Source organism: Canis lupus, chromosome 8, assembly GCF_003254725.2.
Source record: "Canis lupus dingo isolate Sandy chromosome 8, ASM325472v2, whole genome shotgun sequence".
NCBI lineage: Eukaryota > Metazoa > Chordata > Mammalia > Carnivora > Canidae > Canis > Canis lupus.
Genome location: NC_064250.1, coordinates 50641747 through 50661707, shown reverse-complemented (window position 1 = coordinate 50661707; position 19961 = coordinate 50641747). Strand labels below are relative to the sequence as shown.

Sequence of the window (19961 nt, the reverse complement as noted above, 5' to 3'; positions counted from 1 at the left end):
GTCCATGATACACTGTGGAAATTTCTGTTGGATTGTGTGGTACCATATCTCCTTCTCTAAAGGAGTGTTGGGCTGTGACATTTTTATAATACTATTTATTTTGTACTGTTATTCATCATCCAGTGTCTGTTATTCCTTTTATTAAAAATCATTTGTTTACCACCTCCTAGTATACAGATTGTCCCACTAAAAGAAATCAAGGCTTCTTAGAGACTCATTCTGGACCTAGGGATGGAAATGGGTAAGATGATCCTGAAATATTTCGTCACACCAGAAAGCATGGAAGTTATCAAAGACAATGAGGGCTGGGCCAGCAGAACTCAGAAGTCAACATGAAGAGCCTCCCACTTGCAAAACTGATTATCAATGGATTGAAGCACATCAAGTATCTTTACCTCTGTGAGTACTTCAAAACAAACAAACAAATAATAAGTCATCTCTGAGAAGTGCTAGAAAACCACCTAATTATTTTAAAAATGAGTAATTAAAGAAAATCAGGTATTCATTCTCTTTATCCTTTGTGAAATTCTCTTTTACAGAAGTATACCAGCTAGTAAGTGAAAAAGGAATGCCAGAACCTCACCAATCTGCAACTCCTACTGATTTATGGGTGCTGCGATAGTAATGTCTGCTAACATCACAAGAAAGACTACCAGACTCTGGACTTTCCTGATAGCAGTAAACACCACCATCTGTGAGGTTGCTCTATACCTTCCCCAGCCCCACAACAAAAACAAAGCCAAACAAAACCTTACATCTGGGGATGCCTGTGTGGCTCAACGGCTGAGCCTCTCTCTGCCTTTGGCTTAGGGCGTGATCCCAGGGTCTGGGGATCAAGTCCCACATCAGGCTCTCTGCAAGGAGCCTGCTTCTTCCTCTGCCTATGTCTCTCTGCCTCTCTCACTATGCCTCTCATGAATAAACAAAACCTTATATCTGATCAAGCTTCTAGATCTAATGAAGAATTTACAGGAAACAGAGGAGGAAGACCATCACAAAGATGCAAAACTCTAGGAGGCAAATAATCTGATTTCTTCAACAAAATATTGCGTGAAAAAAATAAGAGATGGAAAAGGAACCTACAGGTAAAAGAGATATGAGACATATCAACCAATCACAACATATAAACTTTACTTGGACCTTGATTCAAATAAGCAAAATATATAGATATTTAAAAGGCAAAAACAAGAACACACAAGAAACATACAAAACAAAAATGTTTAAGACAGTGAGAGAAATGACAAAATTGACTAGATGGATATTTGATTATATTGAATAATTTGGTATTTTTTAAAATTAGGTGTGATAATGGTACTGTGGCTATGGTTTTTAAAAAGGACCATATCTGGGATCCCTGGGTGGCGCAGCGGTTTGGCGCCTGCCTTTGGCCCAGGGCGCGATCCTGGAGACCCGGGATCGAATCCCACGTCGGGCTCCCGGTGCATGGAGCCTGCTTCTCCCTCTGCCTGTGTCTCTGCCTCTCTCTCTCTCTCTCTCTCTCTCTGTTACTATCATAAGTAAATCAAAGTTAAAAAATAAAAATAAAAAAAAGGACCATATCTTTTAGAGAAGGGCACTGAAATTGTTTTCAAATAAAATATGATGTTTAAGATTTGCTTCAAAATAATCTGGGGGAGGGAGTGAGAAGCGGTGCCATGGGCAAGACTGGCCGTGTGTTGAAAAATGTTAAAGCTGGTGATGAATTTCATCAGGTTCATTTTTCTGTTCTACTTTTGAATATGTTTGAGATCTTTATAAATAAAATGTTCTGCATATTCGTAGTTGAAACTTGAAAATTTCAGAAAAGTAAAAGAAAATTTAAATTATCCATAATCCTGCAGAGATAATCACTACTATCAATTTATGGTCTACCCTTCTTGCCTTTTAAATAATACAATAGGAATCCTGCTGTGAATATGGTTTCATAATCTGCTTCTTTCACTTAAGATAGTGTATTTTTCCTTGTCATTAAAAATTCTAAAACATTAGTCTTAATGGTTGCAATAGTATTTCAGTTCCTAACATTTAGTCAAAAATAAATGTTGCTACTAAAAATTTTGCTGCTCTGAACATCCTCAAAAATCTTTATTTGGGGGTCCCACTCACTTTTTAAAAAGCAGAACTAGTAGTTAAGAGAATATATTTTTAGATATTTAATACACATTGCCAAACTGTTCTCTAGAAAGGTTATATCCATTTATGTTCCTCCCCAGAGTGAGATAGAATTCCCCTTTTCCTAAAACCTTGCTCTTCTGCTTGAATTTTCCCTATTTCAGGGCACCTGGGTAGCTCAGTAGTTGAGCGTCTGCCTTTGGCTCAGGTCGTGATACCGGGGTCCTGGGATTGAGTCCTACATCAGGCTTCCCTGCAGGGAGCCTGTTTCTCCCTCTGCCTATGTCCCTGCCTCTCTCTATGTGTCTCTTATGAATAAATAAAAAAATTTTGAAATAATAATAATTTTCCCTATTTCATGAGAATTCTAAGTCAAATGAGCAATTGATAAGTATGTTGGAACCAGACAGGCCTGTCTTTAAATTCTACTAGCTCTGTGACATTGTGATAGTTACTTAACATCTCTGGATCTGGGAAAAGAATAACATTGGGAGGTCATGGCTGTGGAGTAACATCATAAATGTAATGATATGTTACCTGTATATTTCTTAGCACAGTGCCTGGTTTGGTAAATGTTAGCTATAACTATCATTGTTATCATTATAATTATTACATATTACCTTCCTATAGAAAGAAGTTAATAGTTTTTGTGACAGCTGTTTTCCTTTTCATGAAAAGACTTTTTTACTTGCTTCTGCATTCAAGCTGTATTTAAGGTAAGTTGGGATGCTTTTGGCTGCATCCAAAAGGAAACTCAAGTCAAACAGAAAGCTGTGGAACCCAAAGTTAGGAAGGAGTTAGAAGATATGGTCTGACTGTCCTTAGTGACTCCCTTGGCTCTGCCCTTCCCTGTCGTTTTCAACTCCATACTAATGTCCCTAGGATAAGGCAGCTAGTGCATAGAAAGATGAAAAAAATCTGCATGTGTCTTCATTCACTTCCAAGTGGAAAAAGAAAGTTCCTGCCTACTACCCTCCAGTTAGATCTTGAGATGTACACTGACTGGGAACAGTTTTATTTACTTTTTAATTTTGGGGGGTGGAACTTGATAAGCTGATTCTAAAGCTAAAGAGCTATTGAAATCTGAGGCTATTGAATAAGCAGAAGGTGAGAGGACCAATTGTAACAGGAACAGAATAAAGAGCTCCCAAGAAGATCTACACATATGGACACTTGCTACATGACAGAGGTGACCTGCAGATCAGTGAGGAAAGAGCAGACTTTTTAATAAATGGTGCTGATAAAATTGAGCATCCACATATAAAAAAATTGAAATTATACTATTTTACCTCATGCACAGTAGTCAGTTCCATGTGGAACTGATCCAAGTGTAAAAGGAAAAACTAGAAAGCTTTTATAAAATAATACAGGAAAGTATATTCAAGAATTTCTTATACAACACACATAGAGCACTAACCAAAACAGTAAAGACTCATAAATTTGCTTAATAATCAAAATTTTCTCTTCATCAAATGATATCATGTTGGAGCAAAAAGAGAACTAGAAATGCATGCAATAGACCAAGGACTATTTTCCAACCAAAGGACTAGTTTCCAAACCACATGAAGAATTCCCACAAATGGATACGAAACAGACACATAACCTGGTGAGAAAGGGACAACAGACTTGCACAGAAACTTCATAAAAGAGGAACTCAAAAGCACGCCCCCTCATCACTAATCAGGGAAATGCAAATTAAAATCGATGCCAACATTACAAGCTGGATATAAAATTTTACAAGATGAGTGTGCCAAATTTTGGAAGTGAGAATATAAACTGAATCAACCACTTTGAACCTGCTTTGGCATTATCCAGAAACAGGAAGATCTGAATATCCCATGACTTAGCCACCCATTCCCAAGTGTATATACCCTAGAGAAACTAATGCACCAATATGCAAGGCCGCATGGTTCTTTACTAATTCCAACTGTAAGCAGCTCAAATGCTCATCAGTAGCAGAACAGATGAAGTCTCCAAGTTAGCCCTTACCCTCTTTACTAAAAATATTACAGTAATATTAATAGCTAATCCTTATAGGGCACTTAGTATATGCTAAATATGGATCTAGGGTTTTAATATAGAAATAATCATTACAAATACATATGGAGCTTAACTATGTGGCAGGTACTCTTCTAAAATAGGCTTCATGTATTTATCACATATTTCATACTTACCCTATAAGAAGGTACAATTAATATCTCCTTTGTCAAATGGGAAACTAAAGTCAAGAAGTTAACTAACGTGGGATGCCTGGGTGGCTCACCAATTGAGCATCTGCCTTCGTTCAGCTCAGGGCGTGATCCTGGGGTTCCAGGATCGAGTCCTACATTGGGCTCCCTGTGTGGAGCCTGCTTCTTCCTCTGCCTGTGTCTCTGCCTCTTTCTCTGTGTGTTAATAATTAATTATTAATTATTAATAAATAAATAAAATCTTAAAAAAAAAAGTTAACGTGTTCAATATCACACAACTAGGAAAAGCCAGGAATCTGCCTTCATGGAGCATACCCGTGAGAAATACCCATTTCTTATCGCAGAACCTTAAGAAAAATAAGCAGATGTGAAGTTAATAAATAAAGAGAGGCTCAAGAAGTTATTACAAAGAGAAAGAAAGAAAAAAGGAGCAAGGCCATTGTGGCATCCACTTGGAGGGGTATCTGGAAACTTGGAGCAGAGATCTCTTTTTTAATAACAGCTTTATTGAGATATAATTCACATGCTATAAAATTCACCCTTTCAAAGGGTACATTTCAGTGATTTTTATTATATTCACAGAGTTGTACAACCATCATTACTATCTAATTTTAGGACCTTTTCAACATTGTAAAAAGAAATCTATACCTATTAGCAGAAGGTTCCCCCCACACACACACCTGGCCCTAGCCTCAAGCAACCACCACTCCATGCTCTGTTATGGTCATGCCTGTTCTGAATATTTCATGTAAATGGAATCATGATGTCTGGTCTTTTGCGACTGACTTCTCTTACTTGGTATAATGTTTTCAGGGTTCATATATGTTGTATCTTGTATCATGTGTTGCTACTTCATTTCTTACTGCTGAATGGTATACTACTGCACGGAGATATGTTTTGTTTATCCATTCATCAGTAGATGGGCATTTGAGTTGTTTCCACATTTTGGCTATTATGAATAATGCTGCTATGAACACTGTGTATGAGTTTCTATGTGAACATGTTTTCATTTCTCTTGCGTATATACCTAAGAGTGGAGTTTCTGGGTTGTATGGTAACTCTATGTTTAACATTGCGAGGAAGTGCCAAACTGTTTTCCAAAGTAGCTGCACCCTTTATTCCCACCAGCAATGTATGACGGCTCCAATTTCTCATATCCTCATTAATATTTGTTATTGTCTGCCTGTTTTATTATACCCACCCTAGTGAGTATGGAGTGGTATTCTTACCATGGTTTGGAGCAGAGTTCTTGACTATATGTTGAACTTGACCTTGAACTCAGCAAGGGAAGTCTCTTCTATCCTCAAGCCTTCACCTAGCCTCTGCCAAGTCTCTTAGACCCCTGGTAGGAATGGATTCTTGCCAGGATAGACTCAGGCCCTTCACTATCAGTTAACCTTCCCACCACTCATGGCTAGACTTGCTAGTTCCCTTGCTGGATGGACACCCTCAAAAATAAAAAATCAGAGTCTACCCACTATGAACAAAAAGTGACTTGTCTTATGGGTGGAGCCTGGCCCTGCCCATTGAGACAGACTTCCATTCTCATGTTGTGAGTTGCTAGAGTCCTTTTCTCTCCACTTTTCTGGACTCCTCTCAGAGAAACACTCTCACCTCTAGAGGCTTCTCTTTATTGCCCTGGAAAAAATTTAATTTGCCTTTGTCAGAAACAGGTGTTTAGGGGTGGTTTATTTGTAGACGGGTGTAAATTCCACCAGCCACACAGACTCTGACTTCTATTATTTAAACGCTAAGATATTCTCAGCCCCTCATCTGAAGGAATAACTCTATATTATGTTTGATGTGTGACTGGGTGATGGGTGTGAAAACTCCTTCTGTTAAGAACTTGTGTTGATGGATTTTGAGGGGTGGTGTCTCAGGGTACATGTGTGTCTAGCGAGTTAGGGAGACCCAGGGATGTGAGTACAGCTGGTGTATGGAGCCAGGAGGGCTTGGCCATTGATTGGGTAGAGTCATCTTTTGTCTGTTAGTGATATGAGAGCTAGAGACACCACCCCCTCTGGGAAGAGGTCAAGGTAGAAGGTCCAAAGGCTGCTGCTACTATCTCTGAGCCCTTTCTCAAGCTCCTCCATCTGCTTAAACAGCTCCCCAATCCCACCCAACCGCCCACACCTCTGCCACTGTCCTTCTGAGCTTCACCCACTAATAGCACATAACCGTGGTCAGGTGACATTAAGGAAAGCATCCTCTGAACTCCCAGGCCTAGTTAAGTGCCTCTTCTTTGGACTTCCAAAGTATCTTGGGCTCACCTCCAGTATGGCACTGCTTCACATCGTGAGGTTACCTTTCCGCACCAGGGGCTGCCAATGTATATGCCTATAGAGGCCGAGAAGATAATCAAAAAGAGTGAAGCAGGTCAGATGTGAGAATAATCCTGGCTTTTAAGCAAAAAAATTATTCATTTTTCTTAAATCATGTAGTAGCTCCCTTGGTCTATCTTTTGATTTCTTTTGAGAGCATTCTAGGTACATGAAGTTTTACTTCTACCACAAGAACAGTGCAATTGCAGCAGCAAATGACCAGTGACTCCCCCAGCCTTGGAAGCAACAGGGGGTGATGGGGTCCGTGGTCCATATTCCCATGTGACAAACTGCCTTCTAGGTGACAGCTGCCATGGGAAAATAGAGGCCCAGTGTTGCCAGCTCTACTGGTTTTCAAAAGCAGTAGGAAGTCTAAATTTTTATTGAAATCTTCCCCAAATATAAAAATTAGTGAAAGGGAATAAAGGGAAAGGAGAGAAGATGAGTGAAAATATCAGTGAAGGTGACAAAACATGAGACACACCTAACTCTGGGAAATGAACAAGGGGTAGTGGAAGGGGAGGTGGACGGGGGGATGGGGTGACGGGTGACGAGCACTGAGGGGGGCGCTTAGCGGGATGAGCACTGGGTGTTATGCTATATGTTGGCAAATTGAACTCTGATTTTAAAATAATTTTTTTAAATCTTCCCCATTTTGAATTGTCTGTATCTAATTCAAAAATTTTAAAGTAATATGTGTGGGGGACAAACAGAATACTTCTGAAGGCCAGATTCGGTCCACAAGCCCCAGATGGACCAGCCTGCTGGTGGTTAGGACTTGGGCTATATAGCATTTCACTGAGTCCCCCAAATTAGCACAGGATCTGGTATAGAAAAAGAAAAAGAAATTTTCTAGTACAGAAAAAGCTAATTTTCTGATAAACGTGATATATTTTTGAAAATATAATATTTAGTACTTGTGGTGACTCAAGCACTTAAGCATTTTCCATTCATTATCTCACCTCATCTTCACTACCTTATCAGGTAGGTAGAGCGCTAAACGTTACACAGCTAGGAAGCAAAGAGAGCAATACTCAAACTCACATCTGACTCCAGATTTCTTAGAAAAGTAGAATTTGGGCAGCCCGTGGGGGGGTGGGGGGGGAGGCACTCAGTGTTTTAGCGCCACCTTCAGCCCAGGGCGTGATCCTGGAGACCCGGGATAGAGTCCCACGTCGGGCTCCCTGCATGGAGCCTGCTTCTCCCTCTGCCTGTGTCTCTGCCTCTCTCTCTCTCTCTCTCTGTCTCTCATGAATAAATAAAATCTTTAAAAAAAAAAGAAAAGTAAAGTAAAGTAAAGTAGAATCTTCCACTTGGGGGCCAGTATGGAATAGTGGTTAAGATCATATTCTTTGGGATGAAGGCCCAGATTGGTCACTTTCTATTTGTCATCTTAGGCAATTTACATAACATCTATGAGCCTCCATTTCTTGGTCTGTAAAATGGAAACAAGTGTTAACTACTCATAGAACTGGCGTAAGGGGGTAAATGAGATAAATGGGCCCAGAAGAGCTCATCAGCAAATAGTAACTATTCTTATTATGCCAGTATTTTTTCCCCTTATGGTTATTAAATCCATAGCTATGCACACACTGCAGCTTCTTAAACCACAAACAGACATATTCTGGTGGAATATCTTGTTACTAGAGAAAAGACAAGGCATAATGAAAGGAGTCACTTCAGATATCAGATGGCTGCCTTCTGAGCTGGCAGCACACTTGATAGGGAATGAAAGTGATCAAAACAAATGACAGTGCTCAGGGCAGGGGGCAAATTGTTCCCCTGCCAGGCTGTTCAACAGAAAAAGGAATAGTTATCTTGGGTCTAAAGCTTCATTCCCCACTGGAGCCTTACGTTTCAAATCCCCTTCAGGTTAGAGTCAACTTTCAAAAAGAATAATTAAATCCGAAAAGAAATGGGGTCAGCAGGTCTTGCAGTGCTTTTAAACAGGAAATCTCTTAGCTCAAGGAGGGAAGTAGCTGATAGCAAAGCTGCTTTCCTGTACATCAAACCAAAGAACTGCTCAATCCCAGGAAGGAGATGTAGGAACACATTTCACCATATACAAGTTAACCCTAACTTTAAGTAATCTACAGTTGAAAACATTGGTTCTATTCATAAATTGCTATGTTTCAGAACATTTTTGGTTTGCCTAATAAAAATTACTGTTGTATTTAGAAATAATATAAAAATAGAGATTGCACTTATGAAAACAAAGAAATGAAATACCTAGTAATCAATGTCTTGAGAGATAGGTAGTCTATATAAAGAAAACTTCAAAATGTCATTGAAAGATATGAAAGAAGATTTTTTTAAATTATTTATTTATGATAGAGAGAGAGAGAGAGAGAGAGGCAGAGACATAGGCAGAGGGAGAAGCAGGCTCCATGCACTGGGAGCCCAACGTGGGATTCGATCCCGGGTCTCCAGGATCGCACCCTGGGCCAAAGGCAGGCACCAAACCGCAGTGCCACCCAGGGATCCCTGAAAGAAGATTTTAATAAGTCAACACCTAAACAGTGATCCTGAGACATAAAACTGTAAAGATACCAGCTCTACGTAAATTCACAGTCAACTCAATAAAAACATTCCTACAAGCTTTTCAAAAAGTATTCAACAAGATAATTCTAAACCTAATTTGGAAAAAAATTAATGAAGGGATACTATAACATACTTTTTATTCACTTATTTATTCGTTTTATTAATTTTGCATTTTACTTGACTTCACTTTTACAGCTTTATTGAAATATATTTCACATTCCATAAAATTCACCTTTTAAAGTATACAGATCGGTGGTTTTTAGTATATTCACAGAATTGTGTCACCATCAGCACTACAGAATTTTTCAACACTCTGACAAGAAATCCTTTACCTATTAGCAGTCACTCACTTTTCCCACCGTCCATCCCCACACAAAACAGCCCCAGGTAACTTTTTTTTTTTTTCAGTGAGCTCTGCGCCCAATATGGGGCTTGAACGCACAATGCTGAGATCAACAAGAGTCCCATGCTTTACAGACTAAACCAGCCAGCACTAGCCCCCTCCTCTGCAGTAACTATTAATCTACTTTTTGTCTCTATGCATTTGTCTATTCTGGAAATTTTATATGAATGGATATATCTGACCTTTTGTGAGTGGCTTCTTTCACTTAACATGTTTTCAAGGTTTCTGTAGTTAAGAATTTCACCTTGGACAGAGATCTGGCCTTTGTCTTCAGCTTCTGGGAAGTAATCTCTAAACTTGTGAAATATCATGCTTAATCAGAGTATTTTTGTTTGCCTCAGAGTTTAGGCCACTGGATAGTCTAAAAATATGGTTTAGAGTGAGGCTGGCCACATCAAATAGTCTTAGGGTGGGGACTGAGATCAACCACAAAAGCAATCAGACATACCTACATGATGGAGGCCGAGTAAAAACTTTGGACATCAGGGCTCAGGTGAGCTTCCCTGGTTGGCAATACTCCCTGAATATTGTCTATACCAATGCCAGGAAAGCAATGCTGTCCTGGTTACGTAGGGAGAGGTCAACTGGATGCTTCATATTTGGAATCCTCCTGGACTCCGCCCTATGCACTTCTTTCCTTGGCTGATTTTAATCTAGAACCTTTTCCTGTAATAAATCATGAGGATAACACCTTTCAGTGAGTTCTGTCCCTCTAATGAATGATCAAATTTAAGAGGCTTTAGGAACTCCCAATTTGTGATTAGTGTTACAAGTGAAGGTAATCTCTTGTAGACTGCTCCCTCCAACTTTGCATGTGGGCTAATCTTGCTCAAGATTCATTCATGTTTTAGCATGTATCAATACTATAATTCTTTTTATTGCCAAATAATATTCCATTTGATGGATAGATCACATTTTGTTTATCTGTTCATCAGTTGATGAACACTTGGGTTGTTTCCCCTTTGGGGTTATTATGAATAAACATCTGTACTCTAGCTTATGCATGGATGTATATTTTCAAATTTCTGAACTATATACCTAGGAATTCTTGGGCCATAGATAACATAGATAACTCTATGTTTAACCTCTTTTTTTTTTAAGATTTATTTATTTATTTATTTATTTATGATAGACAGAGAGAGAGAGAGAGAGAGAGGCAGAGACACAGAAGGAAGGAGAAGCAGGCTCCATGCCAGGAGCCTGACGTGGGACTCAATCCCGGGACTCCAGGATCACGCCCTGGGCCAAAGGCAGGCACCAAACCGCTGAGCCACCCAGGGATCCCCTATGTTTAACTTCTTCAAGAACTGCCAAACTGTTTTTGAAAGTGGCTGCACCATTTTACATTACCATAAGCAGTGTATGAGGGTTCCAATTTCTCCACAGCCTTACTAATACTTGTTTTTGTCTGACGTTTTTATTTTAGTCACCCTAGTAAATATAGTTTTGATACGCATTTCTCTGATTGCTCATGATGTTGAGCAATTTTTTGTGTGATTATTGGCCATTCATGTGTCTTCTTTAAAGAAACATCTATTCAAATCCTTTGCTGTCTTCTAATTGGATTATTTGTCTTTTTGTGGTTGAATTGTGAGAGTTCTTCATACATTCTGGCTGTAAGTTCCTTAGCAGATATATGATTTGCAAATATTTTCTCCTATTCTATAGACTGTCTTTTCACTTTCTTGATGCTACCTTTGAAGCACAGAAGTTTTTTTTTTTTTTTTTTTTTTTGGAGGGGGAAGGGTATACTCTTTTTTTTAGTTTTTATTTAAATTTCAGTTAGTTAACAGTGTAATAATAGTTTTAGGTATGATATAGTGATTCAACACTTCGATACATCACCCAGTGCTCATCACAAGTACACTCCTTAATCCCCATCATCTATTTAACCCATTCCCTCCACCTACTTCCTTTCTGATAACCATAGGTTTTGTTCTTTATAGTTAAGAGTCTCTTTCTTGGTTTGCCTCTCTCTTTCTTTCCTTTGCTCATTTTGTTTCTTAAATTCCACATATGAGTGAAATCATATGGTATTTGTCTTTCTCTGACTTACTTTGCTTAGCATAATACTCTGTAGCTCCATCCATGTCATTGCAAATGGCAAGATTCTTTTTTATGGTTGAATAATATACCAATATATGTGTGTATAAATATATGTGTATATATATGTATATATATGTATATGTGTATATGTATATATACACATATATGTAGCAATACACACATACACACATCTTTTTTATCCATTTATCAATCAGTAGACATTTGGGCTGCTTCCATACTTTGGCTCATGTAGATAATGCTGCTATAAACATCAGGGTGCATATACCTCTTTGATTTAGGATCTTTGTATTCTTTGGGTAAATATCTAGTAATGCAACTGCTGGATCATAGGGTGGTTTTAACTTTTTGAAGAACCTCCATACTGTTTTCCAGTGTGGCTGCACCAGTTCGCATTCCCACCAACAGTGCAAGGGTATTCCCCTTTCTCCATATCCTTGCCAATACCTATTGTTTCTTGTGTTGTTGATTTCAGCCACTCTGACAGGTATGAGGTGATGATGTCTTACTGGAGTTTTGATTTGCATTTCATTTGATGAGTGGTGTTGAGTATCTTTTCCTGTGTCTGTTGGCCTCTTTGGAAAAATGCCTATTCATGTCTTCTGCCACTTTTAACTGGGTTATTACTGCTTAGGGTGCTGAGTTTGTTAAATTTCTAATAGATTTTGGATACTAACCTTTTATTGGGTATGTATTTGCAAATATCTTCTCCCATTCTGCAGGCTGACTTTTAGTTTTGTTCATGAGTTCTTTTGCTGTACAGAAGCTTTTTAGTTTAATGAAGTTGCAATAGTTTATTTTTGCTTTTGTTTCCCTTGCCTCCAAAGACATACCTAGAAAGAAGTTGCTATGGCCAGCGTCAAAGAGGTTATTGCCTCTTCTAGGATTTTGATGGTTTCCTGTCTTACATTTAGGTCTTTCATCCATTTTGAATTTATTTTTGTGTATGGTGTAAGAAAGTAGTCCAGTTGCATTTTCACATGTTGCTGTCCAGTTTTCCCAATACCATTTGTTGAAAAGACTGTCTTTTTCTCTTTGGATATTCTTTCCTGCTTTGTCAAAGATCAATTGACCATATAGTTGTGGATTCATTTCTAGGTTTTCTATTCTGTTCCATTGAGCTATTTTTCTGCCAGTACCATACTGTTTTGATTACCACAGCTTTGTAATATAACTTGAAGTTTGAAATTGTGATGTCTCCAGCTTTGCAAATTTCTTCTTCAAAGTTGCTTTGGCTATTTGAGGTCTTTGTGGTTCCATACAAGTTTTAGGAATGTTTGTTCTAGCTCTTTGAAAAATGCTGTTGGCAAGCCTAAAGCCAGCAGAAGGAAGGAAACAATAAAGATTAGAGCAGAAATAAATGATATAGAAACAAACAAAAAACAATTAGAACAGATAAATGAAACCAGGAGCCGGTTCTTTGAAAAATTAATAAAATTGATAAACCTCTAGACAGACTTATCAAAAAGAAAACATAAAGGACCCAAATAAATAAAATCACAAATGAAAGAGGAGGAATAACAACCAATACCACAGAAATACAATTATAAGAGAATATTATCAAAAACCATATGCCAACAAATTGGATAACCTAGAAGAAATGGATAAATTACTAGAAACATATAAACTACCAAAACTGAAGCAGGAAGAAATAGAGAACTTGAATGGACTGATAGCCAGCAAAGAAGTTGAATCAGTAACCAAAAAACTCCCAAAAAAGTTCAGAACCAGGGATCCCTGGGTGGCGTAGCGGTTTAGCGCCTGCCTTTGGCCCAGGGCGCGATCCTGGAGACCCAGGATCGAATCCCGCGTCGGGCTCCTGGTGCATGGAGCCTGCTTCTCCCTCTGCCTGTGTCTCTGCCTCTCTCTCTCTCTCACTGTGTGCCTATCATAAGTAAATAAAAATTTAAAAAAATATAAAATCTTAAAAAAAAAAAAAGTTCAGAACCAGATGGTTTCATGCATGAATTCTACCAAACACCACTTAAAAAAGAGTTAAGGGTGGGATCCCTGGGTGGCGCAGTGGTTTGGCGCCTGCCTTTGGCCCAGGGCGCGATCCTGGAGACTCGGGATCGAATCCCACATCGGGCTCCCGGTGCATGGAGCCTGCTTCTCCCTCTGCCTGTGTCTCTGCCTCTCTCTCTCTCTGTGACTATCATAAATAAAAATTAAAAAAAATAAAATAAAATAAAGAGTTAAGGGGATGCCTGGTGGCTCAGCAGCTGAGCGCCTGCCTTTGGCCCAGGGCGTGATCCTGGAGTACCAGGATGGAATCCCACATCAGGCTCCCTGCATGGAGCCTGCTTCTCTCTCTGCCTGTGTCTCTGCCTCTCTCTCTCTCTCTCTCTCTCTCACTCTCTCTCTCTCTCTCTCTGTGTGTCTCTCATGAATAAACAAAATCTTTAAAAATAATAATAATAAAATAAATAAAAAAGAGTTAATACCTATTCTTCTCAAACTATTCCAAAAAACAGAAAAGGAAGGAAAACCTCCAAATTTATTCTATGAGGCCAGCATTACCCTGGTACCAAAACCAAATAAAGACATCACCAAAAAAGAGAACTAGAGGCCAACATCCCTTATGGACATAGATGCAAAAATTCTCAGTAAAATACTAGCGAACCAAATCCAACAGTACATTAAAAAAAATCATTCACTATAATCACTATAATTCCTGGGCTGCAAGGATAGTTCAATATTTGCAAACCAATCAACATGGTATACCACATTAATAAAAGAAAGTATAAGAACCATATGATCATTTCAGCATATGCAGAAAAAGCATGTGACAAAGTACAACATCCATTCATGATTAAAACCCTCAACAAAGTAGGTTTAGAGAGAACATATCTCAACATAATATAGCCCATATATGAAAAACCCATTTCTAGTACTATGCCGAATAAAACTGGTGAGAGTGAACATCCTTGTCCTGTTCCTGACCATAGAAAAAAAGCTCTATGAGAATGTCCTTATTCCTAGAAGATGCATGCCAAAGCGTTTGGGGATGAAATGTATGCAACTTGCTTTCAAACAGTTCAACTTAACAACAATGACAAAGTGTGTGTGTGTGTGTGTGTGTGTGTGTGTGTGTGTATAGTAGAAGGACAGAGAGGGAGGGAGGGAGAAAGCAAATATAACAAAATATTAACAATTGTTGATATCTTTTAGCAAAAATTCCATAATGTAGTCTACTAACAGTCCATATTCAAATTTGTCTCATATGGCCCAAGAATATCTTTACAGTTTCCCCATCTGAACCAGAATCGAATCAACCTTTTATTTATTGCACTTAGTATGTCTTGTCCAGCTCTTTTCATCCATTCTATTACTTTTTTCTTTATAACTTTGACATTTTGAAGAGTCTAGGCCAGTCATCCTGTAGAATGGCTCACATTCTGGTTTTTCTGTTTCTTTGTGTTATTTATCTCTTCCCCTATCTTCCGAATTTCTTATGAACTGAAAGTTAGATCTGACTTGATAAGGTAATTGGGGAAGCAACTAATGTCAGACTATCCTTCTAAAAATAATACCAGTGATCATGGCATGATATCTCCATTATAAAGTTACACTTTTTCTCTTGCAGTTTCTAAGTAATCTGTAAGTCTGGCCCCTTTAACTATACTTTAATACAAACTAATACTTTGACTCTACAAAATATTTAAAAATTGGGAAAGCATATGAAAGTGAGGTGGGTTAATCAAGATAAAAAGCTTCTGCACAGCAAAATAAACAGTCAACAAAACTAAAAGACAACCTACAGAATGGGAAAAGATATTTGCAGATGACATATCAGATAAAGGGCTAGTATCCAAGATCTATAAAGAACTTCTTAAACTCAACAGCAAAGAAACAAACAATCCAATCATGAAATGGGCAAAAGACAAGACCAGACATTTCACCAAAGAAGACATACACATGGCCAAAAAGCACATGAGAAAATGCTCCGCATCACTGGCCATCAGGGAAATACAAATCAAAACCACAATGAGGTACCACCTCACACCAGTGAGAATGGGGAAAATTAACAAGACAGGAAACAAATGTTGAAGAGGATGTGGAGAAAGGGGAACCCTCTTGCACTGTTGGTGGGAATGTGAACTGGTACAGCCACTCTGGAAAACTCTGTAGAGGTTCCTCAAAGAGTTAAAAAATAGAGCTACCCTATGACCCAGCAATTGCACTACTAGGTATTTACCTCAAAGATACAGATGCAGTGAAAAACCGAGACACCTGCACCCCAATGTTTATAACAGTAATGTCGACAATAGCCAAACTATGGAAGAAGCCTGTGTCCATCAAAAGATGAATGGAGGGACAGCCCAGGTGGCTCAGCGGTTTAGTGCCGCCTTCAGCCCAGGGCCTGATCCTGGAGACTCGAGATCGAGTCCCATGTCAGGCTTCCTACATGGAGCCTGCTTCTCCCTCTGCCTGTATCTCTGCCTGCCCCCCTCTCTCTCTGCGTGTCTCATGAATAAATAAATAAAATCTTTTAAAAAAGATGAATGGATAAAGAAGCTGTGGTCTATGTATACAATGGAATATTACTCAGCCATTAGAAACGACAAATACCCACCATTTGCTTCCACGTGGATGGAACTGGAGGGTATTATGCTGAGTGAAGTAAGTCAATCGGAGAAGGACAAACATTATATGGTCTCATTCATTTGGGGAATATAAAAAAATAGTGAAAGGGAATAAAGGGGAAAGCAGAGAAAATGAGTGGGAAATATCAGAGAGGGAGACAGAACATGAGACTCCTAACTCTGGGAAAGGAACAAGGGGTAGTGGAAAGGGAGGTGGGCAGGGGGGTTGGGGTGACTGGGTGACGGGCACTGGGCGGGGGGGACTTGACGGGATGAACACTGGGTGTTATACTATATGTTGGCAAATCGAACTCCAATTAAAAAATATACCAAAAAAAAAAAAGAAAAGAAAGACTCTATAAATATATAAAAAAGAAAGAAAAGAAAGTGAGGTGGGGCAATACTACTTTTCACCAGAGAATGAATATAAGTAAAGCAGCAATAACTAAAGCATAACGGCATCAGAGCATAAAAATACTGGTATTGCAATAAATAAAACATCCATCATATAAAAGAATAGAATGTTAACTGGAAGGTAACTTAGAAATAAAATTAAGTTCAATTGCCTCACTGTACAAATGCAAATCTGAAGCTCAAAGAAGCTTAATGAATGTTAAGGCCAATAAAATTAAGGCCAGAAAACAGTGACTGTTTTTTTGAGCATTCGCCCTACCCTGGACATTGGTCTAAGCACTTTACATGGTTACCTCATTTAATTGTCCTGACAATTTTACAAGAATGGGTTATACTTACTTTCCCCATTTTTTTGGCCAGTAAGAAAACTGAGAGAGAAGTGGCATGCCCAGGATGTGCAGCTAGCAAATAAGGGAGCTGGGAGAGGACGCCAGGAAAGCTGACTTCAGAATCTGTGCTTAACCGCTCCACCCTACCACCTCTTGAGTTATGTCACTTGTGGCTATGGAGTCACAACTAGTTAGGAATCAAGTTAGGCCCTCACTTCTCTGGGAACGAAATCCCCCCTCTAAACGGCCAAGAGTGGAGTGAGCTGATGGGTCCCGGCAACCAGGGACTGCACAGGGCTCTCTATTTGAAGCAGGCAGCTGCTAATTACCTGTGATAATGAGGGATGAATGCTGCAAGGAAGATCCAGCACAGCAGAACACAAGCCCCCTCCCCCACAGAACTGAATAAAGTGCTTGGCCTTAGGGTATAATATCGTATTGCTTTTGCAGTAGATGTGCCTTCTTAATTATGTTTGTCAAGATTGCTATTAAAGTCTGTTGCTATTCTCTATACACCCCAAGGACAGTGAGGGACCACGACTGGTAGAAATGCTTCACATGAAAGTGCCTCTGTGAGAAATGAGAGCCTCGTAGAGGCACTTCTCCGCCCCTTCCTTTCAATCCTGCATCCCAGGTCTGAGTCTGTATCTTACCAACTTCCCATGTTAATTACTTTCACCTTGTCCTCGGTGGCCTCCTTTGTCTCTCATCACCATAGAAACCCACTCTGACTTAAGAACCGTCTTTCTTGCCAGTTTCTATGACCCAGCCCTCTATTTAAGTCCTCCTTCAGCTCCGAATCACCTGCTGAATTAAATCTAAGCTCCTTGATCTTGGCTTCCGGGACCTTCTCTAATTTGCTCCTTTTTTATTCTCTTTTTAGAGATAATACATTCCTGGAGCAGAGGTTAAAGCAGATCAATGTCAACCAAAATATTAACAGTAATAACTAATATATTTACATAGCGCTTTAGAGTTGAGTGAAATATATTCACCTACATTACCTCAATTAAGTCCCAAAATCACTCCATGATCCACGTACAGCAGGCAACATGGTCAGCATTTTAAGTTTGATAAAATTGGGGCCCAGAGAAGTTAAGTGTCTTGACTGATGATAACAAAAGCAAAAGAAATGTAGACAAAAATTAAATTTCTCTACAACTTGCAGCCCACTGATAAATTCTTGAGACAGAGTACGGCATTCCTCAAGGAACTCACAACTGCCTCACTGTTAATGCTTTGCTAAAGGCAAAAAGCAACTTTAGCTTGACAATAGCCAGACCTCCAGGATCCCATAAATCTTAACATATGAAAATCTCTTTAGAATTTTCCTTTACAATCAACCGCCTCCCCCATTTAAGAGTATATAATCAATCTCTCCTCACAATCACAACGCAGCTCATCCTGCCCACAGGTCCTGTTCTGCTTTGATAAAACCTTTTTTGCTCCCAAAACATCTCAAGAATTCTTTTTTGAGGGCAGCCCCGGTGGCGCAGCAGTTTAGTACTACCTGCAGCCCAGGGCGTGATCCTGGAGACCTTGGATCAAGTCCCACATCGGGCTCTCTGCATGGAGCCTGCTTCTACCTCTGCCTGTGTCTCTGCACCCCCCCCCCCGCCCCCCCCCTCTCTGAATAAATAAATAAATAATCTTTAAAAAAAAAAAAAAGAATTCTTTTTTGACCATTCACTCCTGACCCATATCACATCACTGACCATGATAACACAGTTTATTGGTGAAGTATAGCTTGAATCTGTATCTTCAAACTCCTAGATCATGCTTGCTACACTACATGATGTGATCAATAATCCTGCATTTAGCAAAATAGTTTTTTTTTTTTCCCCTTTTGGCTTATATCCTGTGGTAGACAGGATTCTCAGATCTATCCCAAGATCTCCTCTTGGCCCACCCCTCACATACATGCCCAGCATTAATCCCTGGGGCTGTTAATACAATGTCGTTATAGGACAAAATTGACTTTGAGACAAGGAGATTATCTGGATGGGCCTGACTTAATCAATGAGCCCTTTAGAAGCAGAGATTCTTCTCCAGCGGGTGGCAGAAGAGAAAGTCAGAGATGTGACGCAGCTGACCTGGAAGAAAGCAAATGTCCATAATAGGAAGGCCTTAGAGAGGCCAGCAAGAGGTGAGGGTGACCCCCACTGACAGCACACAACAAAACAGGGACCTGAATCCTACAACTGCAAGAAACCAAATTCTGCCAACAACAAGAATGCACTTGGCAATGGACTTTTCTGCAGAGCCTCAGCCTGATGAGATCCAATCTGGCCAACATTGTGATTTCCGCCTGTGCTACACTGGGTAGAGAAACCTGTCAAGCTGTGCCAGCCTCTGACCTACAGAAATGTGAGCTAATAAAACCACTAAGTTTGTGGTAATCTGTTACATGACAATAGAAAATGAATGCATTTTCCATTTCCTTTCTAACAATAGACAGAACTAGACCAGGCTTTTTTTTTTTTTTTTTTTTTTTAATTGTCAAACAGTAAAACTGACTTTTTTGGTATACAGTTTGATGAATTTTAACAGATATATAGATGCATGTAACCATCACATTCAGGATATAAAACAATTCCATCACCCAAAAAAACTTCCTTTGGAGGTCACATCTGCTCCCCACCTTTATTTTTTATTTTTTAAAAATATTGTATTTATTTAACAGAGAGAGAGAGAGTGAGAGAGACAGCACAAGTAGGCAGAGCAGCAGACAGAGAGAGATGGAGAAGCAGACTCTGCTGAGCAGGGAGCCGTATGAGGGGCTTGATCCCAGGGCCCTGGAATAATGACCTGAGCGCAGGCAGATGCTTAACTGACTGAGCCATCCAGGAACCCCTGCTCTCCACCTTTAATCCCTGGCAACCACTGATCTGTTCTCTATCACTAAAATTTTATCATTTCAAAAAAGTCATAAATGGAATCCAATCCTTGAATAACATGGGTTTGAAATATGAGGTCCACTTATATGTGGATTTTTTTCAATA

At 39.3% G+C, this 19961-nt stretch overlaps 1 protein-coding gene across 2 annotated transcripts in view; it reads right to left on the bottom strand.

The window, feature by feature from the left end:
* The window catches only part of ADCK1 (aarF domain containing kinase 1), a 146758-nt gene that overhangs the window by 122318 nt on the left and 4479 nt on the right, over positions 1 to 19961 (bottom strand). The window contains exons 2-4 of one of the 2 annotated variants that reach the window (XM_049113360.1): positions 17964 to 18067; positions 12308 to 12942; positions 6572 to 6638 (exon numbers count right to left, since the gene is read on the bottom strand). The gene's annotated coding sequence lies outside the window, so the exon portion shown is untranslated. The remainder of the gene's footprint in view (positions 1 to 6571; positions 6639 to 12307; positions 12943 to 17963; positions 18068 to 19961) is intronic. The other variant, XM_049113361.1, reaches the window with a different exon arrangement.